Below are 27354 nucleotides of genomic sequence, written 5' to 3' on the forward strand. Positions count from 1 at the left end.
GATTGCAACATTATTTCTGCTTGTGCAACAATATTCAGACTTAATTAGTTTAGCCTATTCTCACATGCATTGGTTGCGGCTTAGCCTTTTGCAGGATGCGTCTCGAATGTAGATTCCTAATTATGGTTTAATAGGAATTAAGGAGTCCATTCCAATGACAATTAGCATAGCACTTCCACATGGCATTCTGAATTATCTGGCTACTTACCCTGTTGATGCTTGAGGAATTTTCACTTATTTTACTGTTGCACTAATTGTTAATCTCTCTGATTAACTGCGTCTGGTAAATGCCTGAATTATAAATTGTAATTTGAATCAGAGATGGAATCAACTGCAGAAACTTGGGAGTTGTGCAGCACTAATTGGAAACTGAGGAGAGTCACAAGTCACTGTATGTTATTGGATCATTGCCTTGAGAAGGCAGACAATAGGTGAGCACTATCTCAGTGATTATTCATGGACAGACAGATGAACAGGCCAAGCTGATAGCCGCTGGCTAAATAATACATGAACATGAGAATGCACCAGCATCAGCGATGGCATTTTATCATTTCAATCTAATATTGGTTTTCTCTTCATGCTAGCTTAGTTGCATAGGCTCTGTTGTTCAGTTTGTGGTGGCACAATATTAGAAAACTACTCTGGGAGGACTTTTATTACTCGTGCCGGAGATGAAGCTATGTACAGCAGCAGGAGGCAGTAATTGCTCAAAAGTACCAACGGTTGTTAAGGTTTTATTTGATAGTAGCAGCGAAGCCTAATGGATGGCGATGTCAGTAGGTGTCATTTGGAGAAAATTTGTATAGACATTCATGGTCCCCATACAATTATGTCTAATGATGTTGGTGATGCCCTTACTTTACCTCTAGTATCAGTATTCCTGTTAGCCTCCCTGTGCTAATTAGCAAATGTTAGCATGCAAACACCGGTCTTAGCTAGTATGCTAATGTTAGCATTAACTTTTGTGCCCGTGTACAGCCCATAGGTAGTCTCAAAGAGCAGCTAGGATGGCTGCAGACTATTTGACTTGTCCAAGGACATCCATTCTCTTAAGTGTAATTAGGAACTGCAATCAATGAGAGCAAAGATATTTTCTTTGATACTTGATCAGGGTCAAGGGCTTTGTGATGAATTACCCATGCTGGAGTACAGCCAGATAGCAGAAGAGGACAGTAGACATACTGTATATCCGTGGAAAATCACAGCATCACAATGCAATGACGCAAGAGTTGACCCTAAACAAACTCATTTTAAACTAGTTTACTAGCCACAGTCAGTGGTGGAAAAAGTATTCAGATTTTTTACTTTGGTAAAAGTAATAATATATACTGTAAAATGACTTTTTTTTGACTGCATTCAAAACTGACTGAAGTAAAAGTATAAAAGTATCAGATAAAATTTACTTAAAGTATCAAAAGTAAAAGTACTTGTTATGCAGAATGGACCATATAGTCTAAATATATTATAAGATTATTTGTCGCAATGTATTTATGTAAGCAGCATTTTCATTTTGTAAAGGTAGGGCTCCTTTTAACTATATATACTGTTATGAGGTTTAATTTATAAAAATGCGTAATCATTTTAAATTTAACATGTTTTTCATGTTAAATCTCGACCTGAAAAGTAACTACAGCTGGCAGCTAAATATTGTGGAGTAAAAAGCACAATATTTGCCTCAAAATGTAGTGGAGTAGAAGTAGAAAGTTGCATAAAATAGAAATACTCAAGTAAAGTACAAGCACCTCAAAATTGTACTTAAGTACAGTACTTACTTTTACAGTAAATGTACTTGGTTACATTCCACCATTGCATACAGATAAAAACATGATCAAGCTAATACCAGCGTGAGGTGGCTGATGTTTATCAGCCAGTGTTTACATGTGTTCAAGACAAAATTTACATTCTTGTCAAGGAGGAGGGGAGAAAACTGCAATGTAATCAACCTCTCTTTGATGCTTTTTTCTGCAGCATGAAAACCACATATTAACCATAGCTGAAAATATTTTTAACCACAAACACTTGAAAAGATAATGCTGCATAAAGATGGGAGATCTTTTGGTTTCAATTACAGCTATTTTACATATGTATATAGTCATGTTGCATACTTCCATTCAGACAGTGAGAAATTGTCTGTCAGCCCAGAGTGCGGGCTACCAACATTTCATATCAAATGTAGCAAATCCTTGAATCTGCAAAAATCCTGTTAGGATTATGAAAGGGGCGACAGAATAATCTCCCCAGTGTACTGTGAAATGAGCCTTCCTGGACAAAGATACTCTGTCTGTCACATGTCTGGCCTCTAGGATGCTTCAAACATGAAAGTCGTTCTGACGGTGTGGTCGCCACAGTTTTCAATCTGTTTTCAATTGCTGGCTGTGATATAACCTAAATATCTGTGCTGTTTTCTGAAGGGATTTGTGGTTTGTGACTTGTGGTGACAGACGGGCGTTTGCAGTGAGAGAGCCAATCAAATGAAGCCACCGGCACTGGGCCTAATCCTTTCTGTCACTGCAGGCTGCCCAGGCCAGTCTTGCAGAAATACTGCAGGACAACACAACCAATTCATTCTGTGCAGAAAAGTGAAGGCTGATATGTGAAAGTCAGTCCTAAACTTTCTTACTGATAAACTTCTCATTGTGCATTTTATCTACAGGATTGAATCTTTTAAAACCTTAGGCAGTCCTTTGACTAAAATTGGAAGCAGCTTGCATTGCTTTCCCGTCTTTTTTTGCAAATCTTTCTTCCTCTGTCATTCACAATAACTATGCAGTTTTATTCAGTGTCTCAGTCACATACCTGTGCACTGTGCCGTACATACACACAGTTTTTAAAAATAAATTCACATTAACAATCACACTTTCCTCACTGTATCTCACATCTAATCTGCTTTCCTCAATTTTTCTCACTTTTGCAGGTAGACTCTCCAGCAAACCCCTCTCATCACCGCTCACAGGTAAACAATACAAACTCAGTCCCTGTAAGCCTCACTTGACATGCTGGCTGCTTGCTTGTTGTCATTTCTATCATATGAAATACAGATACAGACAAAGAGATTTGTGCAGCTGTGGTACCTATCCCTCTGTCTGTATCTGGCTGTGTTCACCTGCTGGCCTGCCTGCCAGCATGGCTGCATCCTCTTCTCTCTTAACACAAATGACCTCCCTGGTAGGGCCAGATGGCATCCATTTAGTGAGCGCTGCTGACTGGTTTCGCACTTTCTGAGCCTGTTGCCCGCCTATAATGTTTCTCTGCTTTCTCGCTGTTTATCTCCCTCTCTCTGTCACCGCCTGTCACCACCTAGTCTCTCTCCTTTTAGCAGCCAAAGCTGGCTGTCTATTTGAAAATGCATTGTGGCTGTGGGTAAAAGCAACAGCTTGAGTGGTGATTGATACATTGGCTCTTCGGGCTGTAATTTGTGTGGAAAATGCCCATTGAATGTTTGCAGACAGTTGACTGAGTTGTTTAGCTTTTTACCTTTCTTGACTTGTCAAACAATTAACCACCTTCTTTATGTGCGCTGTCCAATGAAGGGTCAGCAAGCTTAAAGGGTTGATATAGTGTATTAACTTATGACTCATGTGGAGAAAGGTTATGTCAGACATGTACCTGGTGTTGCTGAATCTCACAAAAATGTGTGTTTAGACCCTTATCGGCATGTGTGCATGGCCATGGCTTACAGTATGTGCTGTACAGTTACATAAGTGTAAGTATTTGAGTGTCTCTGAACAGATGAATCAGTGTTCTATAGCAATGATTTCCAAACAGGGGGGAAGTAAAACGACTTTGATCTTATGGTTTGTTCGGTCGGTCTGTCGTTTGGTCAGTATAACATTATGTACACATAATAAACTACCAGCAGCTGTCTGTGAGTCAGTTATAACACCTTAAAGAGGACATAGTATTATCATAGACTGTATATGAGTTATATGCTATTTTCAGATTCATATGTGTATTTTGGGTTTCTGTTTGAACATGTTTAAATGTTTTAATGTTTAAAAAACTCAATATTTTTCTATTGGTGTCTGTCAAATATGCCTCTATTCAACCTCTAAAAATGCTGCTCTGATAGGCCAGTGTTTCCAGGAGGCAGTGGTGGCACTTTCGACCTATATATGGTATAGTTGTGACATCAGAAAAAGTCCTGGTGGCTCCTTTAAAGGCACAGTTTCTGAATATGGGCCGTGTGTGTTGATACTTTAATGGAATTTATATAGCACCTTGACCTGCTTTATAATCAACAAAAAGGTATGGAAATCTCTTTTTACAATATGTGACCTTTAACACAGAGTGCATGAATATATTTGAATAAATAATAAATGGTTGAAGGTCAAGCTACTGACTCTCTAAATGGTAGTAGTACGAAACTTTATCAAACCTAATGAAACAAATGAGACCAACTATTAAAAGTGACAGTTCCTGCACCAGTGTCTTGTATGAAGGAAATCATGAATAACGTTAAAAACATTTTAACCTAGAATGGCACTCAGAAAGCATATTCATGTGGTCCTTAGATGTTCCAATTCCAGGAGCTGGGAAATCGTCAATCCGATTTTTGTGTGTCCCTGAGCTTTAAGCCGTAAAAAACAGTGATGCTGCAAAGATGTGTTGTATTTTATTTCTCCGAGCATTAAAACAGCATGTTGATAGCTTTTTCTAGTATTTGCATGACAATGAAGAGCAAAGGAATCAGATCAGATAACCCATAAAATACAATTGGGAACATATTTTTAAATTATTCCAACATTGCATGTATGCAGCACAAATGCCCTATCTTGCAACGTTAACAAAAGGGGAAAATACTTCTTGTATCCTCCCTGTGATTTGGATTAGTTTAATTAGGTTCTTCTTTGACCCGTACTACACCCTTCCAGCTAGTTTCATGAAAATCAGGCCAGCGATTTTTTTCTGAAATCCCACAAACAGACAAACAAGCTGAACCGAAAACATGACCTCCTTGTCTGAAACCCCAAGAAAAAGACAATGAGCATCTTGAAAAAGGTTTTTGGATGAGGGAAAACTTAAGGAAAGAAAAAGCAATCACAACAGTGTGCTTTTGCTGCATGCATTTTGTTTATTGTGTGCCTCTCCAGGGTGTTTTTGTCTTGGAGATGGAGATTGTGAAAGGTTAAGACGGATATGAAAATAGGAATGGGGTTTGGAGTGGATATGACTTCTTTAAAATAGAGTTCATAACCTTGTGCAGGCTACGGGCCATAATTTCTCTTTCCTCTCCAAATTCCATTAAGCAACAAATGCAAACATGGAAAATAAACCCTTCTTCAGAAATGGATAGCTTTGTTAACACCCTGATCATTCTTACCTGGACTGAACTCTCTCTCTCCTCTCTGACTCACTCTGTTTTCGTTAGCACCCCGACCAAGACAAACGAAGACGAATGATGGCGGACAGGCTTTATCATGCTATGTCCTACAGTATTATCTTAACAGTATAAACAGATGTATCTACAAATGTTACACAATTATTCACATGCACCAAGAGAGAGGGCATAAATCTATCTCTATTCCTTTATTGTCTCAGAAGCTGCAGATTTTCTTTACTAACACATTTGTTTTGTGCTGTAGATGTGAAGAACTTTCTGCCTGAGCTTCTGGTAGATCTACACACTAAATGAGCTGAAAAACATGATCCGACCATCCAGATATTGGATAAAACTCGGGAATTGGCGCCCTGTTGAATAGGCACATCCTGATATAAAAACATACTGAGAAGCAACATCTGCTTGGCCACATGTTTGAAGACCTTCCTGGTTCCACTTGACAGGAGTTGGCTGACCTGTTGGCCTTGGGCTTAGCTGCTCCTCCGACACACTCCTACATTATTTATGTGATCATCGCACCACATGACTCACCACAACATGGAAATTAATACCTTGCCTTCCAGAGTGCAGGCCAGTTTAACCCCGCAAACCTCTCTGCCAGAGAGCAGCAATGCAGACACCAGACACTCTGACAGGAGCAAAGGTCAGAGTGCCTCCCCCCTGCTCTCTATGTCACTCTCCTGTCTTTTATTGTCTCTATAAAGACTCTATATTTTATATAGAGTGGTTTATATTGCTGTGTATAACTTTATTCTGACATGGCATGCTTTTTTGTACACTGTTTTGTGCAGTGTTGGAATGTAACTAAATGTATTTGCTCAAGTGCTGTACTTAAGTACAATTTTGAGGTAATTTTATTGTCCATTTTATGTAACTTTATACTTCTAGTCCACTACATTTTGAGGCAAATATTGAACTTTTTACTCCACTACATATAACTGACAGCTTAAGTTACTTTTCAAGTCAAGATTAAACATAAAACATGATGAATATAAAGTGATTTTAATTAAACATCATAACAGTATTTTAAGTAGTTAAATGAGCCCTACCTTGAAAAAATAAACACTTAAATGCATAATGATATATTAGAATATATTTACCATTCTGAGTGGGGCCATTCTGCATAGCGAGTACTTTTACTTTTATATTTTAAGTACATTTTGATGCTGATACTTTTGTACTTTTACTTAAGTAAGTTTTGAGTTCATGACTTTTACTTGTAATGGAGTTATTGTGCAGTGTTGTATTAGTTTTGGTTTTGTGTTAATATTCTTAGAATATTATTACTTAATTGAATGGCTATTAATTGGTTATACGCCTCATAGATATGGGTTAGATGGGCCTTCTACACAGACCAGTATGGCCATTATCATCAACTGACATGATTGCTCACTGATACGAATACAGGAAGTGTCCAGATCTAGTCCAAGATCCAGCACATTGCAAAACAGTTGTAGTTTTAAATGGGTTGAAACATTTATAAGTTATGAAATGAAGCAAAAAAGATGCTTATAATATTTTATAGCATTGTAGATTGATTGTCTTTGGGTTTTGGACTGTTGGTATAGGACAAAAGAAGACCTATAAATGGGTCTCTCTGTGCTCTGGGAAATTGTAATTTTCACTATATTGATTAGCTACTCAAGACAACAACTGGCAAATTAACTAATAATGAAAATAATTGCAGCCGTGTAGACCATTGACTCTCGAAGGCCAGTGGTGGAATGTAACAAAGTACATTTACTCTATACTGTACTTAAATACAATTTTGATGTACTTTATTTGAGTATTTCAACAAATGTAACTTTATACTTCTACTTCACTACATTTTAGAGGCAAATATTGTACCTTTTACTCCACTACATTTAGCTGCCAGCTGTAGTTACTTTTCAGGTTGAAATTTAACATAAAAGAAAAAAAAAAGATCAATTTAAAGTTATTAGACCTAAAAAAAAATCTTGTCAGAGTATATTAAGCAGTTAAAGTGAGCACTACCTTGAGAAAATTAAAACGCTGCTTACATAAATGCACAATAATAATGATCCAATAATATATTTGGGGTATATTAAACAATCTCAGTGGGTCCATTCTGCATTATAAGTACTTTTACTTTTGATACTTTGAGTACATTTTGATGCTGATACGTTTGTACTTTTACTTAAGTAAGTTTTAAATGCAGGACTTTTACTTGTAGTGTACTTTTTCCTCCACTGCCACAGTCACACTATCAGTTCCTATAGGAATACGGTGGCATTTGCCTAATTTGGTCACCATAGGCTGCTGTTAACCGTGCACGCTTTTAAATATACACACAAATAAACAACTAGCTCATATGCTTTACAATCAGTTTACAGTTCAGATCTAACAAGCCATTAACATTGACCGTGGGACCTCACAGATCAGCACAGACCTTGTCACACTGTGACAAAGCTTTGTCTGACAGCACGTTTCTTCTTCAGCCGGAGTCAGTTAAAACATTGCTTTGCTGTAAAGACCTTGAGCCGGCTTCATTGAGTCGAGATCAATAGCCCGGCCTCTTCTCTGGCATACTGACGAACAGACAGACAGATATGGAGAGGAGGGACATGGAGCTGTGATGGATCGGCACGGTGGTTAAGAGGCGATCTGTCACTGAGGGAAGATGGGTGGAGGAGGTTAGCCAAACAGATGTTCGGCTCTGACGCGCTCTGCAGGTCACTGAGCAGGATCTTGGTTGATAAAAGGCGGATGAGGTTAAGAAATGCAGCTCATCCATGTAATAGCTTGTTACGACTTTCCCTCTCTTCCCGGGCCGTAAAGAAAATATTTATAGAGGGCAAGGGGCAGACTTTAATGCTGTCCAGAGACTGCAGTACCCCTGTAGAGGTCATAAATATTAAGGCAAACATGACGATGCTGTCTGCCAAAACAGTGTCGGCAATCTCCCTGTTTTTATACCTCTGTATTGACCTCATAACTATACAATATTCAGAGTCACCTTCACAGTTCCTGTACACAGCATTTAAACCTGAGCCACTATAACATTATCTGCTGTGAACTGGAGACTTGCACTTTATTACCACATTTTTTTCAGAGGTTATTCACTTTGCCAGAATTGAGAATGTTTTTCGTACCTGTGATACATTATATAATGTCGTAATCCCTGTCTACTATGAGCTACATCTTAATTCCAGCAGGGAGAATAGCTTTTACACTGAGGGAGATGGAAGCAGCCAAGTGTAGAGCTACAGTACATCTCCATAGCACTGGGGTTTGGCCAATACCACAGAGGCAATCTGCTTAACCGTCCATTTGGGTCCACTTTACCCAACCATGACACAGCACACTGTTCTGCCGAAGGTAAAATACAAACAGTATAAATGAGAAAGAGACACGGAGAACCATTCCCCAATTTCCCTGGGGGATACAATGAGTCAGAGGTTTGTTTGTTATTGTGATGAAGATGTATTACAATTAAATGATGATATTGGGCATTATATAAACACAAATCTTGTGTTTGGATATGCATATGTATGCAAACACACATGTTCTCATCCACTGTTCATAGTAATACCTATGAAATTTGCAGGAAATTGAGACGAAACATGAGACGCTGCTTATTTGCGTCAGGTGGCAACCTCTAGTGACCGTAGTAAATTTGATAGGAAAGACGGAAGTGAAGCGGGAAGTGAGCCAAGGCAGTAGATATAAATTTTGTGCTATTGGATCAAAAAACACGGGACTTTGATCCAGGAAACTGGTATTCTTGTCTTGTTTATAACTAAAAGTATTTTTCCTTACCATAACCAAGTAGATTTGTTGTCTAATGTTAACCAAGTAGTCACAATGTGAACATTACATGTTTAAAACCTTGTGACTATTTTTGTGATCACTTTCTTTTCTTTCCCCCCCTCTGTTTCTTTCATAACCATCTTTTTATTTAATTATTTTGTATGCTCTATAATCACCATGTTATGTTCTTTCTTAAAAGGCTAATTAAGAAAAAATAATGAGAAAAAGGAAAACTGAAAAAAACTGAAAAATATGATAACATATATTAACTATCAATCCGTTCTATATCTTAACGTGTGTGTGTGTGTGTGTGTGTGTGTGTGTGTGTGTGTGCATATTTGAATGGGTTGGCTTACTTTTGAATTATAGTGTGGCGGTGGTTATGAAAAACAAAGCAGCAATCGAAAATTCGTTTAAAAACTAAATAAAGCCACAGGGCAGTGAAACAGAAATGTGTAAAATAAAATATGGAGCAGAGAAACGATGAGGAATATTTCCGATGTGAAACAGCAGCACAGGGTAAAAAAATCAGCCGTGACAGTTCAATAATCCTCCATAGATAGCGGGGAGAGGCAGTTTCCCTGGCTGGTTATTTTGAATCTATGTTCTCAGGCTCAGGAGGTTCCACTTGACTACATTTGATTCATCAGTCAGAAAAGAAAGTCATGGCTGCGTAGCATCAGACTCTCCCCAAAGTCTACCAACCAGCCTGTGCTGGCGGGACTGTGCACTGTACAGATTGTGTGCCAGCTTCAGCTTTCATTCCTGATCTATTTCTTGTTATTTACCTGACCTGACCTTTCAAGATGTATGAATACTGTAAATAAGACAGAAGTTTTAAGTGTTGGCAGTGTGGACAAGCTACAACCACAGGCTAATACATCTGACCTTTACTAAATTAATTCCTACCTCCTCCATATTTTTTGTGCAAAGGGTTGTATAAATGAGACCATTAGCTAACAGTTGGCTTAGCTTTCACTTACGTCGTGAAAATGCCATGATTAGCCACTCTGGTCCGGCAGCCTGCAGCCCGTTACACCAGCCAACTGCCCGCAGCTGAAAGCTGAGAGGCAGAGTGTCCGTGACAGCAGCAGTGCGGCTCTGTCTCTTTCCTGTCACCCTTCAGTGAAGCACACAGCTCTCAGCCGCTCGCCTGACAGCGGAACGACACAGAGTGACACTCATTCTCTACGAAATACAGCATGGCTGCCTCCCCCTCCTCCTCTCATTGCTGCCACCCAAGAGATATCACCCACATGCCCCTCCCAGCTCCGCCCTTTTGTGACTTCCAATGAAGTGCTCTTCGTCCGCAGTGTGCAGCATGCAGCTCATTTCCCACACCCTCCCTGTTTTTTTTCTATATCCATGCTATTGACTAACATTCAGCTATGCGTTTCACACAGCGTAACTAATATTCTGACTCAACTCCACAAACTCTCTCTCTGTAACATTAATTCATGCATTGTGTGTAACTTCTCAAAAGGTGATTATCCCAGCTCTGTAATCCTCATTTGTATGTATTTCATAGCAGCATATGGAGCTGCAATAACAACAGTGAGTACAGCAGTTCTGCCCAAACTTCTCATTTACATGTCATAATGACTAGGTGTGTATTCACCAGTACAACACTTCATTACCCACCATATCCAGTCTGACCTCTCTGTCTTGTCATTAATCACTGATGAGATGCATCTTCTCTAATTTTCTTTTCCCCAACCGCTTTCTGGCCAGGAGATTGTGTTTGGTGACATGATGAGGTGATCTCACTCATTCTGGTAGGATTATACAACAAGACCTCCAACCTAAACGACAGAATAGACCGTTTGTCAGTACGACCCATCACGACACATATGAGCATTTGTCAAAAGCCGCTCCTGGTACAGAGCGGATCCCTCTAAAAATAGCACACACGTCATTATACATACAAGTAATGTTTGCGGTTGTAAAAAAAGCTGCAGTTTCTGTGAATTTAGGCTACAAAACCACTGACCTAGGTTTAGGGCAGAAAACTACCTCGTCAGGCATTATAAAAGACAGTTAAAACAGTTAATAAATGTATGTAGATGCCGGAAGTGAAGCAGTAACGAGGGTGACATAAGCCACCTAAAAATGTTATGTTAAAGTTGTTTACTTTTGTTTAGACACAAAACACGAAACCTATTCTCCTGGGTGAAAGTCCACCATTTGTGTGACATCCACCATTTAAACTCTGCATTGCTTTCAATCATTCCTACTACATTAGCAAGCTGGGGGCAGAGGACAGTCTAAAAAAAGTAAATATGATGCTGCCTATACAAACGACTTATATTGATGTTTTTGAGGGGAGACCAGTCTGATTATACATCATCACAGAGTAAAATGTAAGATTTGGTCCTAAAGCCCAGATTGAGACCACAGCAAGCTGTTGATTTGTAGCCCATACTCCCTGCTGTCTGAGTCTAGCTGGTCTGGGAGCTTCTACAGCAGCTCCCCCTGCCTCTCTACCACTGACTTATCTAGTGCTGGTATGTTTTACTGGCTGTGCAGAGAATACCAAGTGGCCGTTCCATCAGGGTGTGTAATTATCTGGCCTGCTGGGCTCCCATGGCCCCTGCTGCCTGCCTGCTTGGGTTCAGCCAGGCAGACTCGGCTTGGACCAAAGGCCACCGCTGTGCAGCAGTTTAGTTCTCTTTGAAGTCTTTTAAGGTGCTGCCGCGTTTGTTTAGCAAAGCACATCTTTCCATCTATCTAACGTAGGCAAAACACATGTTTGTAATTTCTATTTTATTATTAAATCGACTAGAGTAGGCCTGAGCAAACTGCCGATATACATATATCATCAAAGTGATATTGAAACGTCAGTTTTATATATATTTATTAGGGATGGGTACCGAATTTGGTACTTTTATAGGTACCGACCGAATTCCGTCGGTACTACCGAGTACTGATTCATGTAAAATCAAACGGTACCATGTTTCAGTACCTAAACGGCGTTAACTTTAAACTGATTATTGATTTCAACCTGTTTTCATTTGACGTCTTTGATTTACAAGCGTGCTGACGATCGCACTATTTTTTTATTTTATTTACCTCCTTGTCTGGTCCTGTCTGCTCACCGTGGCCACTAGCTGCTGCCCTCTTCCACCCCGGCGCAGAGACGAACAGCTGGCTCTCGGCCTGCTAGCCGCCAGCTGCTATCTCTCCAATGTCTCTACCCGGGCCTGGCCTTCGTCTGCCTCCAGATTGGACCTTCCTTACTCCGTTTGCTCTCTCCATTCTTCTGTAGACCAGTCATTAACAGCTAGCAACTAGCTGCTGCATCTCTGGTCCTCCACCAATACTCCGCTCTTCAACTCAGGAATATTACCTGCCACTTTACTCCAAACTGCCTCGCTGAAATTAAATCCCTCGGACTCCTGCGTCATCCTCGATACGTGCACAGAGCAGCCCGACTTAACTTTGTTTATTCCAACCATGCCATGCCCACAATACTGTCTGACCGGTGCTCCGCAACTTTTTTTTTTTTTTTCTCCGTGCAATTGAAACCTGAGAGCGCTCCTCTGTGTTGACAGCATCATCCACCTCCCAACCTCTGTTCCACCATCCTTTGATAACACTGCAACCTTCATGTTACAAAAACACGTTCACTCAACAACAAAGCACTGCTCATCCTGGATGTTATATTATTTTGATACATTTTTTGAAGTTTATATTTTGAGAAATAAATATGTTGAATTGGAAAATTGAGATTTGATTATGAAACAAATTAACATTTATTACCACATAAACAAACTCAAAAGTATACCTAAAATTGGTACCATTGAGTACCGACATAATCATTACAATTAGAAGAAATTAAATACACTAAGACATGAAATGTTTATTTCTATGTGTAATGGATCTATATAATGTGTTATTTCCACTTTTTGAATTGCAGCACTGACATAAATCAACTTTTCTGTGATATTCTAATTTATTGAGATGCACCTGTTTATAATTTTTTTTCGAGGTATGAAATTACCTATATCAAGATAGATTTTGGCCACATCACCGAGCCCTAAACAAGAGGTGCTCAATGGGTTTATTATTCAGCATCTATTTTATATTTACATATTGTGGCTGCAGGGCTTTTGTTCCTAAATAATGCAACAGTGCAGTGCTGCATCATCTCCACTCTAGTGTCATTATTCCACTTTATGTTAAATAGATATTATTTTTTAAATGGCTTTTCAATAATATAATATCTCTCCTGGCAAATAAAAACATAAACATTTTTTATGATTAGGTTAACTCAAGGCACTTGGTTAATGTCAGTGAAAAGATTGTGGTCTTGATTCAGTTTCAGGGACGGGATGTGTTAATGTTTTCAATATGAAAACAAGATCTCTGCCCTAAACTTAACCATGTGTCTTCAGAGACTAATGTGAATTTTCTACTAAAAACACACCCAAGGTTTAAAAAGGGTTGAGACTGCAGTGATTGACTGCATGAGTGATGGTAGCTTGATTTTAGCTCCCAACAGGTGTGTCAAAGTAATACTGACTCTAAATAAACTGACCCATCCAATCAGATCTTGGCATTGACAGGAGGCAGAGGTTATGAGACAGAGGAGAATGATGGAGAAGTTAATTTTTTTGCTAATCTGAATTCTCTAAGTTATGTAACTCTACTCTGACTACTCCTACTACTGATCCTGCCGAGACTTGAGTAAAACATCTCAAGCATGGCAGAGTTCTGTAAAATTTATATTGAAGTCATATTGTGTGGTTTTACATTTTGATGTAGTCTACAGCATCCTAATCAGCTGCCTTGTGTGCTGCTTTTTATTCATTTTGCGTTCTAACTCAGGAAAACTAGTCACTGTTGTGTGCTTGGTCTGAAGCTGCGCTAACACTCATCACACACGGGATACAGGATGCACCTTAATCTCTGGTGTCTAAATTTTATTTTTATTTTATAAGAGTTTATAGGCAATCTTCAAAAACAATCCTCTTTATTACAATAAAGGCTACTCTATTCTATTACTTAACTCACATGACATATTGGCAATTGCCAGTGGTGGAAAAAGTATTTAGATCCTTTACTTCAGTAAAAGTACTAATACCACACTGAAATTACTCCACTACAAGTAAAAGTCCTGCATTCAAAACTTACCGAAGTAAGTAACTAAGTACAAAAGTATCGGCATCAAAATGAACTTTAAGTAAAAGTACTCTTTATGCAGAATGGACCTACTCACATTGTTTTATATTTTCCAAATATATTATAGAATTATTATTATTGATGCATTTATGTATGCAGTGTTTTAATTTTCTCAAGCTGATTTTTACAACCTGATATAATGTTATGAGGTTAATTTAACAGAATGTATAATCACTTTAAACTGATCATGTCTTTCATTTTTAAATTTCAACCTGTAAAGTAACTAAAGCTATCGGCTAAATGTAGTGGATTAAAAAGTACAATATTTGATTGAAATGTAGTCAAGTAAAAGTATAAAGTTACATAAAATGTAAATAATCAATAAAGTACAAGTACCTCAAAATTGTACTTAAGTACTTGAGTAAATGTACTTAGTTACATTCCAACACTGGCTATTTCAAATTTGGTATACATTATTGCAATGCAGCATATTCTCACGAATGGGTTCCTATGAGTTCATATGGAAGCTTTTGCAGCATGGTTCATATTAAATATATTGGACACTGTTTTAATCAAGTTGTTAACACTGTGAAACGGATTCCAATACATTCATTTTTTCCGTAGGAATATCGACTAACTGTTCATGAGCATAGCCTGTGCAATGTGAAGGAGATGTGGATTTGGGTGTCCGAATAATGTCTAATGGCAGTTTTAGTGGTTCAGTCAAACGCTGTGCTGTTAACGCTGTGTTATTATAACACAATGGGACTCTGATATAGGTGTAGTCAGACTTAGAATTAAATTAGTTTTTTTTACTGTGGCTATATTTAATTGCAACACCTGTATTGTCAATACAGAGATCCTTGGTTTTGCAGAATTAATGTGATTAATTGTGCAGAAAAGTACTCAACAAGGATCCACATACTACGGAAGCCTAAAGAGGCAAATGAGAAATTAAATGTTTTTTTTCTTCTGTATTTAGCATGTTAAAACATAAAACAACAACAACAAAAAACTTTACCAAGAAGATCTTTCTCAGTTTCTTTTTTTTCATCTGTGAAAAAACACCTGAAACCTGAAAAATGATCCTGGCAATACAAAAATATATAAAAATATTAAACATCCTAGATTAAAAAAAAAGTAACTTAGAGAAATGATCCTCACAACTTTTTTCACTTGGCAAGACATTTTCACAAATGAAAAAAAAATGCAGGAATGCAGGAAACAGATTATTTTGGTCATTTCCCCCCTTTTCCTAAGACATAAACACAGGAGGGAAAATGACTTAGATCAGACTTTGTTCTCACTTGCCTCCCAGGGCTTCTGTAAAAACCATAAGCTGTCTAGAGAAATATAATATTTTTGCTCTCAACACATTATATTTGAATACATTGTTACTCTTATCTTTTCTCCCATGTGAGTGTGGTAACTTCTGCTTATGTTGGGCACAAAGCAAACAAACACTGCTGCGTCAAAGCTGCTTAATAAAAAATGATTGTATCTACTCTAAAGATTTTAATCTTCCATCTTTGATCTGGCGAGATGGTCCAGGGACTTTGTGACACTCCATAATATGCTGTCTTCTGTCTGCTGCTCTCCTTCTCAGTGTGGAGGAAATGAATATATGCTTGGCTGCTCTTAGTGCTTTAATCCATTTAATGCACCCTGGGCAAAGGAGAGGAGAGTGGAATATGTAGCCCTGCTGTGGTGCACATATCTAAAAGAGCTTGACTGCTACATTGAAGCAGAACTGCTGACTGCATGCAATTCTTGTTGCGCTTGTCATTGTCATGTGTAATTCGTTTGCTGGCATTGGTCAGGCTGTTCAATATTTGAGAGAACGGTTCCTTGGTATCTTACAATGAGTAAATATGTATGCTCAATGAATTTCTTTTAGCGCTAAGCCACTGCTTTCAATCAATGACGCTGTCCCTCTGCAGACATGATATATTGACCATTTCAGCACCAAATGTTTGTTTGTCGTCCCAGCTGGCGAGGCAAAGTGACAATCTCAGGAAAATGTAGACTTCTACTGTTAAGATTTCAGAAGATAGCATCTCCTATAATATATCTTTTTGTTTTGTTTTTGACAATAAATGAAAAATTGAATCCCCCACTGTCACACTTCAGCTATGTTTGGGAAGAGAAGAGCTGAATTTATGCTATTTTATGCTCTAATAAACTCATTTTACAGAAGGCCCTGGTGCAAAGTGTACCTGTGGATGGATATTTATTCCAGTTGCAAGTGTAGGTGGCCACTGACTGATGTCTCGACCCTGAGTTGTGATGAATCAGGCTGCAACTGTGCACTTTTATCCCTGTTAATGGGCTGCGATCAATAATGCAGCTCGGTATCAGCAACCACAGAGTGATAACTATGAAAGGGGAGGGAACCACATGATAATCGATGGGAATGTGGAGATAATCGACAAGATTGCAGGTGCTGCACCGGGTGGTCTGTCATATTGAGCCTTTCGCAGGACTATTTGAAGGACTCAATTGCTAAAATCATCTCTATGGCATAAAGAGCTGTGCACCGCACCCACAGTGCACTGGGCAACATTTGTGTTACGGTGAAGGCGAGGAAAGGAGGAATACGAGTCTAATTGAGTCACAGATAATAAGCACAGGTCTCTTCTGTGTAAGCTTGTCACTTTTTTAGTAATTCCAGCTGTTGTTGGACTCAGGGGTATTATTTTCCCTCTTTGATAACACACTAAAATGCATCTATCTTTTCATAATTAGGTGCAAAGGCGGTCATAAAGTGACAAAAAACATATTCTATGAAATTTCACATCTTTGTTATAGTAAGGGAATCGTGGATGTCCCGGAGGTTTCGAGTGGCTTAGAGGAATTCTCTGGCTGCTCCTTGCCTCTCTCCTTGAGGCCTCGGGCCTGTCACAGATTCTCTCCTCTCCTCTTCAGCACAGTGTGATAGCGTGTGCTCAGCCATGTGTGTGAAGTTTGAGAAAGCAACTTGATTGCAAAGTGGTGGTGTTGTGACAGGGGCACTGAGAGGTTACAATACAGTGTTATGAGTTTGGGTTGATGGGGGGGAATGGGAGAGAGAGGAGCGGCGGGGAAGTGTGGGAGCGGGTGGGTAAATTAGATGACCTTGTTTAAGGTTTGCGTGTGGGGAAACATAGGAAGTCATGCTTGGAATACAGTTAATATAATTAGTGTAGTTGGTGTTAGTGGAAGCCTAAGGAGCAATGTCTGCAACCAGAGATGTTTGCATGGATAGAAGCACATGTTTAAGCCTATTACTCTGAACCTAGGACAAACAAACGTCTGATTGCATTAAGATAATTAACAGTTTGTGATACTGTGTACTGAATGACATTCATAGCCTTCTCTCCGCTGCTCCACTGAGCTGCAGACACAAACCAAACCAAACGGAGCACAAACAGCAGCCAGAAAGACAGATTATGTGCTTACGAAGCATTCAAGGTAATAGGTCAGGTGCTACAGAAAAGACACAAGAAATTTACTGTGTCCCATTAAAAAGGAGCTGTGTATATTGTGGACACATGATGAGAGTTGGCAGGGCCGTTGGAGCACAGGTAAAACAAGCTGAAAGGCGTATAACTGTACTCACAGAAGCTAACCTGTCAGCAAAATAACTGCAGCTTTTTATTACTCAGTGACAAATGTGCTGAGGCTGCTAGGGTTCACACTAAATTGTTTGTTTTTGTGTTTAGGGGGCTGCTTTATCTTCAAAGCAACAACTTCACTGCTCTAATCATTTCTCAGGATCGATCACACGTCAGAGACAGAAGAGCAATTAATGAAAATCCAATTTCAACTAAAATGTGTTTGTGGTTATTTTTTGCAGAGAGAAAATGTAAACCGACCTCTTCATTCATTCATTCATTCATTCATTCACTTGAGGGGCTGGAGGCAATCCCAGCTGCTATTGGGCAAGAGGTGGAGTACACCATGGACAGGTCACCAGACTATCGCAGGACAGACACATAGAGACAGACAAACGTTCACAATCTCATTTACTCCTATGGGCAATTTAGAGTCACCAATTAAACCTAAGTGCATGTGTTTGGACTGTGGGAGGAAGCCGGAGTACCATGTGAGAACCCACACTGACACGGGGTGAACATGCAAACTCCACACAGGAAAGACTAAAACCACTACACCAAGGCAGACCTCAACAGTGTGAGTATTTTAAACAGATATGTGCAAACCCTAAAAAGTCATTTACGAGCAGGATTTCAACCAATTTTTTCCCACATCACTGGAAAGAGTTTAAAAACTAAGTCTCACAATGCCACATGTAATGCACCAATCACAGTAGAGTTTTGTGAACCACACTGAAATAAAGTATGGGTTTGGGCGCAGACATCACTAAAAATAAATCACATTCATTTTTATTTTGAGCAAAAAGTCAAGAAGAAAAATGGAATCTGGTGAGGGGCATTTTCAAGATTGAACAAATGAGGTTTTGCACTTTGCATTAACTGAGACGCCTGGTGTATGTCTGATGTTAGCATGGCAACTAGTTCTGTCATGGTGGCTGAAAACAAAGTTAGCCAGGCTCCCATGACCCCCGCTGTCACTTTAAAGTCCACTAGAGCTGGAGGACAGATGTAGACTTAACCCTCCTGTTATGTTGGTTTCTCAGGATATGATAACAGCAATAATGTTCGTGGCTCAATTTGACCTGGGGCATGTTTAATTATCCAAAAGTGTCAGAAATTGAAAAAATCCCAATAAACATTGTTTATGTTTCATTAATAATCAATTACTAACCATTTGAATCAATATTTAGTGAAATGGTGTTCTTTACCTCTCACAGATCATGGAATGAGGATAATTCACTCATTTTTTCTTTTTATGAAAAAAATAGATAAAAATTTGTTGCCGAGATTTTAAAACTTTGAATTGGGTCAATTTGACCCGCAACATAACAGGAGGGTTAATGCAATTTGGCTCAAAATGGCAACGACATATTCTGCAAATACTGTAACTGTAAATGTGTCTAATTAAAAAAAAAAAAAAAAGCATTTATAAATGATTTCAAAAGCTTTGTCAGTATTATAAGGCCCATAAGGTATAAGGGTGTCTGCTTCCATTTTCCTCCATAGGCTTCCACATCATAATTGCACATAAGGTTCTCCTGAATTTCTCTGCATGCTCCTCATTTTTTCATTTAGAAGCACATGTACTCCTTGGCAAAAAAAGTTAGTGTGGAGCCCTGTTAAAGTCTGCTCACTCTCACTTTATTTCATCATTATAGTTTTGGGATTTTTGCTGTGACAATGAGAGGGGACTCCACATGCAATCTGCTTGTGTAGTCAGTCAGTCAGGAGGCAGGCAGGCAGGCAGGCGGGAAGGCAGGTGCTGAACACCGATATGTTTCTTATCGTCAAGCTGCCTCCTCTCGGCTCATCACAGTCCAGAGCACATCACGCACATGCACACACATACGCACACACACCTACACATCACTCACAACAACATCACACATCCTTGGGTGTGATATGGAGGCAGAAGGAGTAGAGGGAGGGAGAAAAGAGAATCTATTTACCTGTTTGGAAGAGAAACTTGGGAAAATATTCCATGTTTTGACAGCTGATACACATGAGGTTTTTTTTTTTTACTCTGACTTTATGAACAAAATTGCACTCCTAAGTTTATCTCTGGGATTACAAAATAATGCATGACCCGCTGTAGCTACAAACCCCTTCAGCCAGATTGTCTTATTAAGAGTATGGCCAAGTGCTGCATTACTCAGACTGTGCCAGCATTTTACTTAAGAGCCATAACGAAGAGGAAGGACTGGAACGGTAGCCAGAAGCTCTGAGGTGACATTTACGATTTTAAGATGAGAGTTGCATGTACTTAATTAAGAAATAGCAAGGGGACATCAGCCTCTCTCGTCTTCAATGTTCCCTGGGAAAGCTTATTTCATGCTCCAGAAAGCCTTTACATCAAACACACGTGCACAGGCATGTGTGGGTGTGTGTCACTGTGTTAGAAGCACACTGACTAACAGAATAACGACTCCCAGACAAAAAGTCTTCAAGCATGTAGACGTATGAAAGCCCAGAATTACACTGGAATTATTAAATTGCCACACACACACACACACACACACACACACACACAGAAACGTTTGTGTCGTGTTAACATATAGAACGGATGGGCAGTTATTATATGTTATCATATTACTTAATTAGGTTTTATTAAACAATTCAGCATTATTTTTCCTTTTTTTCATTCCTTTTTTTAATTAGCCTTTTAATAAGAACATAACATGGTGATACTGGAGTAATAGAGCATACAAAAGACTTAAATAAAAAGATGGTTATGAAAGAAACAGAAGGGAAAAAGAAGAAAATAAAATGATCACAGAAATGGTCACAAGGTTGTAAACACGTAATGTTCACATTGGTTAAGATTAGAAAACAAATATTCACGGTTATCCGTAATATATTATAAGGAAAAAAGAATTTTAGTTGTAAACAAGACAAGAATACCAGCTTCCTGGATCAAGGTATTAATTCAATCAGTGAATCTGCAGGTGTTTCATTAATTGCTTGGTTTTCTAAAAAGTCCAAAAATGACAAGTCCGAGTTTACATCTTCATTTTGCTTGTTTACTCATTGCCATTGTTGGTTTGGGTTGGTTATGTTCAGTCAGGAGGAGAGATTGGTCAAGGCAGAGTAAGGTGGTCATGCCTTCGTAATCCTACAGAATAAAATTATCGCCCACCAGAAAGCAGATCAAAGGGGGCTGAGTGGGAGTAAAACTAACAAAAAATAATAAATAGAAAAACACTGGTTTCAATTTTCCCCCATATGTTGTTGTGAATGAAAAGAGCCAATATGAAAACTGTAAACCGACTACTTGTAAACAAAAGCAAATTATTATAAACAACATTTGTTCGGGAATAATTCTGTTGCAGACGTTGTGATCCATATAAGTGGTTGATCACTGTAAGCTGTTTGCAGTGTATTACAATTACATGACAATCACTTGCAACAAGTTGTTGCCAATTTGTTTTCTGTTAAACAATTTTTCCACTAATTGACTAATTATTTAAACTCTACAAATTATGTTAAAGTCCTTGTTCTCATCGCTTTTGATGGCACAAGCTGCCACACACACACACACACACACACACACACACACACACACACACAGCGGCTAAATACTGATGTTTACCTGATTCATTCCATCATTATTTTGCAAAACATGATGGCCTCTCTCATTTTTTTTCTAAAATACCTGTGGAAAAATAGTTGCTTATCATTTACATATTCCTCAGGTCAGTGATAACCATAGCAACCTGTGGAGCAAGGAGCAAAGTATTGTCTCTCTCTAACACAGCAGCTGTAAGCCTGAGGGCTGAGGAACGAGGAGAGGTTATGACTAAGACGATACACTGCACAAACCCCCGAGACTCCATCTCCATGTAGCTCTACACCGACATCATCCTCATACTTCTCTCTCTCTCTCTCTCTCTCTCTCTCTCTCTCTCTCGTCTGCTTATCCTTTATCAAAAATGATTATGAATATTATCAAGACATGTCACTTTAACTGCACACACCTGGAGCGGTACATTACTTAATTTAATGTATGTCATTCAATTTACAGTTAACATAGAAATGCTACTGCTGTCAGTTGCATAAATGTCTGATTTATACAAAGCTTGGTTTATACTGATACATAGTGATGTAAAGCATGATGCATATAGCGTTTCCAGGGCTATGCTGCTCTACCTATCAAAGTGCATGCCAAATATTAATAATGTGATTTAGAAAGAAGGCAATATGTGTTTGTGTGTGTTAGCTCGATCCCTCATCTCTATGTCATCTCTTGCTGTCTCTGTGTTAACGACGTGCATGCTGATGCATATGCATGTGTGTATGTCTGTGCGTGTGCATCCCTGCCTGCTGTCAAGCGGCTGATTTCAGAGGAGTTAAATAAAATGTAGCCACAAATAGCTTTTGACAGGTCCGAGCGCCATGACAACTGTGGATCAACTCAGCAGTTTACATTGGTAGAGCGTCACTGCATTTGGATTTCTACAAAACAGCTTTAGAAGTTGGATTGAGAAAATAATTATAAAGCGATGAGTATTTGATTAGCAAAGGGGTGTTTGTATCGGAAAAGTCTGGATATTTGGTATTCTGGCTTGCAAAATGGCCGGTCGTGTTTTTATTTCAAGATTGAACTTTGCTTCCACAAGTTCAGCCTCAACATGTTTTTGCCCACAGCATCTAAATGATTAGATGTGCCAAAAGTCTTTAAATAACTTTAAGTCTTGAGTTTCCAAAGATGCTGCATGCCAACTATGGAGATTATTGGATCAACAGTCTTAGAGTCTTAAAGTTTGTGAAAAAAAAAAAGTATTTTGTAGTGTTCATAAATTCGGCCTGTACTTGGCATCTTCTGTTCATTTAAGTTATGCAAACCAACATCCAATTGGACCAGCTTAAAAATGGCCTGCACTGGGAATACTGTATGTTTTTATTTAGCTCAGAAAAGAGACGAAAAAACGAACACAAAAAAATCTCTGGCTTTTATCGCACCATGGAGATCATTTATGGCGATTACATTTAATTATATTTTAATAACTGGACTAAGTTGGGAATACTGTTTATTTCTCTATTTTGTATAAACAGATTTTTCTCAACTTGTTTTTCAATCTCAGTACCACTCATTATAATGCATTAGTTTTTTATATATACATCATAAAATGGTATGTAATCCCTCCTTTAGGGATCTGTAAAGTCAAATCAAAGGCTTTTAGGCCTAAGAAGACTGTGTCTACTTCTCAAACTTTATTTAACATTAATATCTAAGTGTGTGTGTGTTGCACTAGTTGAAAGCACTGGCTAGCTGATGTTGATATTGCATCAGTAGTCCAAGGAACAAAGAAAGAAACAAGTTGGATACAAATCCAACTCTGACTGTGTCGAGCTTGCTCAAAGTAGGACTCTGGCACTTAGTTCTCGGAGCCACTGAAATAAAAGTTTGGAAAAGGAACAACTTAATTGATATTTGAAAGGTGAGACCAACATTGGTATCAAAATGAGTGAAATGAAACACTTGCAGAGCTGGAGTAATACTTATGTCCTGTTTAGAGCTGTATTTCACTTGTCAAGCTCCATTTCTCCTAATCCATTACCATGATGCCTTTAAGCCTTTTACGTGTATTTTTCTATCAGTCATTTCTTTAGTGGGAAAAGTGGTTGTCAAGATGAAACTCTTGGAATACATAATGATTTCATTAGTGGCCCTTCTCTGTGATTAATTGGAGTGCTGTGTCACCCACTGTGACAGCGCCGCTCACTGCCAGACAGTGTTGTGACAAGGAGACGAGCACCATGTTGATGAGTCTGAAGATGATCACACACACTGATGTACACTTGTAAGACTCAAACACACATGCATGAGTAAGCACACACCGTTTTATCCAGGCATGGAGCTCCCACTGAGATCAAGAAAAGGATTTCAGAGTAAGACCTGGCCTAAATTCAGTCAGCGTTTCAAAAACAGAAACAGGAGACGATCTACCTGTGTTCGACTAATTGCATTTATTTCACAGCTTTGCCAACGCTGATTATCAACAGCAATCTCAGCTTCAATATTTACTGCATTTCTTGATATCAACATGTTGGCGCGAGCTCAGCATCCCCAAAGAAGCTGGCTGCTCTCTATCTGAACAGGAGAAGAAAGACAAGCGAGGGGCCTCAGAGTCTCTTCGCTCAAGGGGCCAGAGATAAGAAAATCCACCCTGTTTGATGGCTGCTTTAAGCTCACCATCACAAAACATTCAGCTACAAGGAGCAAGAGAAAGAAAACAAGTTGTTTCCATAGGAAACTGTCGAGGTGGAGAAGTTACAAAAAGCGTGAGTGTCTCGTGAGAGAGGTCAGGGATGAGACGAGACAAAGCTCACAGTGTCGATATGAGTGGAATCTACCAGATGTTGAGTATCAATCTGCTGGTTTTAAATGGCAAATGCTCCCCACTAGGATATCCAGCCAGGCCCTTGATGGGTTTCCCTGACTGATGTGGGTTTAAACAACTTTGAACAGGGTGTCTGTAGTCTGCACAGCAAGGAAATCCATTGTGGTCCTGAAGCAAAGCTCAGCTCATCGGATAGAAAGACATCACCCCATACAGTCAAACGGCAGACTGTTATTTAATCAATTTTGATCAATACAGCCATTGAATCAGGTCAGCTCCCATATCACTAACGGAACAAAAGAGCAAAAGAGACCTCTTAACCGGAGGGGATTGCTGTTTGAGACGGTGACTCAGTGTTAAACTGCAGCCTCACTGAATTAAAGTTCATCTATCGTTGAGGAAAACCCTGGAAAATGTACAGTCTCTGAGAAGTAGGTCTCTAACCCTGCATGCTTCAAGGGGCAGGCTCTATGGGGTCCGTTGGCTACTCATTTTGCTTAGTCTTCCGGCAGGTAATTCTGTATAGTACCAGTTAAAAGTTGGTAAGATTGGACACACCTTCTCGTTCAATGGGTTCTCTTTATTTTAATTATGTAGTAAAAAAAAAAAAAAAAAGATGTTAAACAAACCAGAACATGTTGTATATCTTTGAATTCTGGCATTCTCTCAGCTTCATGAGGTGTTCACCTGGAATGGTTTTCAATTAACAGTGTGTTAATTTGCAGATTTTTTTATTTACTTCATCATTCCATATGTTTTTCATCATAGTTTTGATGCCTTAGTATTAGTCTATAATGTAGAAGTTCATGAAAATAAACGAGATGTGTCCAAACTTTTGACTGGTGCTTTATTTATCCCAGAGAAGTATCGAGCTTTGCATCGTTTGAAAGAAAAATGAAAGTGTCGAGTAAAAGTCCAATAAATTTTACCTTAGCACCTGCAGGGATAGACACTGGGGGAATGCTGCTCCCACCCCCTGATTTTTATTTTTAATTTTTAAATTCTTTAGTACTTTTTAAGAAGTTTTTCTGCATTTATGCCCTCTGCTACATGAAACATTTTGATGCCTGCAAACCAGGGCCTTTAAAAAACAGAAAAAAGGCTCAGAGTTATGCAGATATTGTGCTTTAGCAAACATATGGCACAGAGAAGCACCGTCGACTTCAGGAAGAAGAAAAAATATTTTTTTTCAAGGAGCGATTAGTGGCTGGACATACACATATAGCCAGTGGTGGAAAGTAACTAAATACATTTACTCAAGTACTGTACTTAGGTACAATTTTTAAGGTACTTGTACTTTACTTCAGTATTTTGATTTCATGTAACTTTATACGTGTACTACTTATACTATACTCCACTACATTTTTAGGCAAATATTGTACTTTTTACTCCACTACATTTAGCTGCCAGCTTTAGTTACTTTACAGGTCGAAATTTGACATGAAAAACATGTCAATTTTAAGTTATTAGACTTTTTTTAAAATTCAACCTCATAACAGTTTATTAAGTAATCAAATCCCAGCACTGTCTTTACAAAATTAAAACACTTCTTACATAAAAACATCAATAAAAATAATGTAATAATATATTTTTGAATTTATAAAACAGTCTGAGTGGGTCCATTCTGCATGAGTACTTTTACTTTTGATACTTTAAGTACATTTTGATGCTTTTTTGTACTTTTACTTCAGTAAGTTTTGAATGCAGGACTTTTTTTTCAAAAAAATGTTTGTAGAAATTACAATAAAACACTGTCAAATTGCATCAGAAATAGGGCGTAAAATTAAAAATTGTTCATCAGCGTATTAGACACTTTTAATTACTGTAAATCAAAGAATAGCACAAAACTTTTACTTTTACTGTCATACACTGTAGAAAACACACCGTTTTGCTGTAAAATATACAATTTTCATGTAAAATTAATGGAGAAATAGCACGATGTCACAATGACACAATTACCCTAAAAATAACGGGATTATTCAATCTAAATTACAGTTTTTGCTCATATTTTCATTTAGATTTACAGTAGGAAAGCCACTCACTGTATTTTTTATGGTGAAGTTCTGGCAACCACAGCTGCGGTATTTTACCGTAAATTAAACATATATTTTTATTACAGTGTAAGGTAATATTGTGCTGTGATGCAAACGAGACAAGCTGCGTGTTGTTCAGAAGCTTATGTGGGCATTTTTATTCACAGGGCATCCCATTGATTATACTATTCATCGTTAATAATTTCCACAACATAAAAAGGAAACAATACCAAGTTTGGATGCTACAGTGTCACATTATCCTCACTAAGTGTCAATTAGGAGTTAGGAATAATAAATCAGATGATGTGGTAATTTTAATTTATCAATTATAGACTACTCATATTGAAAAATAACAAACAAACAAACTTTTTTTTGCATCAGAAGGACGTCTCAGTGGCTTATCCATGCCTCAGACTTTTCATTTTTAGTCATTAAAGCCGAGGCAATGGATCACATCGGAATTTTCCAGCAAAAGCATGATATGCATACCACACACATAGAGATGCAGATGAAAAATGAACCTCTCTCTCCTTGCCTTCCATGTGCTTGAGTAGCTGTTTATATTCCCCCTGTCAGATCACGGAGGATGTCATTTTTTTGCTTTCTATGTATGTATCCCCAGCATACCAGCTCCTCTGTGGCCTCCTCCACTCAGCAAGGTTTGCTCAAATCTCAGTGAAATGGTGAAGAACGCTGCCCTTTCTCCTCCAGCACCACTGAGATATTTAGGAGTGGCGCTTTCTTTGGGGCATGCAACAATATGCAGCTGTTGAGAAGGAAATGTCTATTGTGTTTGCTTCTCTTTAAAATTAAACTTTTTAGCCTTGCTGGTGACATGGTAACACTGGTCCAGACTGAAATATCTCATCAGTCTCTTGACAAACTTTGGATGGATTGCCAATAGTTATCAACCAAACCAATTTGGTTTATGAATAATACAAGCAGAACAACTTGACTTGGTGGTTTGGTACAGGGTGATTTTCTCTATTTAGTTTTTCTTTGTGGATAGTACATTGGGCATTATCAGCTAATTGCTATAATGCCATCATCTTCAATATGGTACTCGCTAAATCCATCTTCACCATGTCAATTGTGTATGCAGTGTAGGTGGTGTGTCTGGTCTAGTTTTGCAGGCTGCCATTAAAAAAAAATCTTGT

General features: G+C 38.5%; 2 long non-coding RNA genes across 3 annotated transcripts in view; one reads left to right on the forward strand and one right to left on the reverse strand.

Moving 5' to 3' along the window:
* Window positions 1-27354, forward strand: part of LOC131981742 (uncharacterized) — a 68090-nt gene that overhangs the window by 31297 nt on the left and 9439 nt on the right. For both annotated transcript variants that reach the window (XR_009395322.1, XR_009395323.1), the window contains one exon: window positions 2915-2953. This is a non-coding gene — a long non-coding RNA (uncharacterized LOC131981742). The remainder of the gene's footprint in view (window positions 1-2914; window positions 2954-27354) is intronic.
* LOC131981743 (uncharacterized) overlaps window positions 1-27354 on the reverse strand; it is a 76802-nt gene that overhangs the window by 4890 nt on the left and 44558 nt on the right. The gene's annotated exons all lie outside the window — the stretch shown is intronic.

Source organism: Centropristis striata, chromosome 12 (genome assembly GCF_030273125.1).
Source record: "Centropristis striata isolate RG_2023a ecotype Rhode Island chromosome 12, C.striata_1.0, whole genome shotgun sequence".
In the NCBI taxonomy this organism is placed as follows: domain Eukaryota; kingdom Metazoa; phylum Chordata; class Actinopteri; order Perciformes; family Serranidae; genus Centropristis; species Centropristis striata.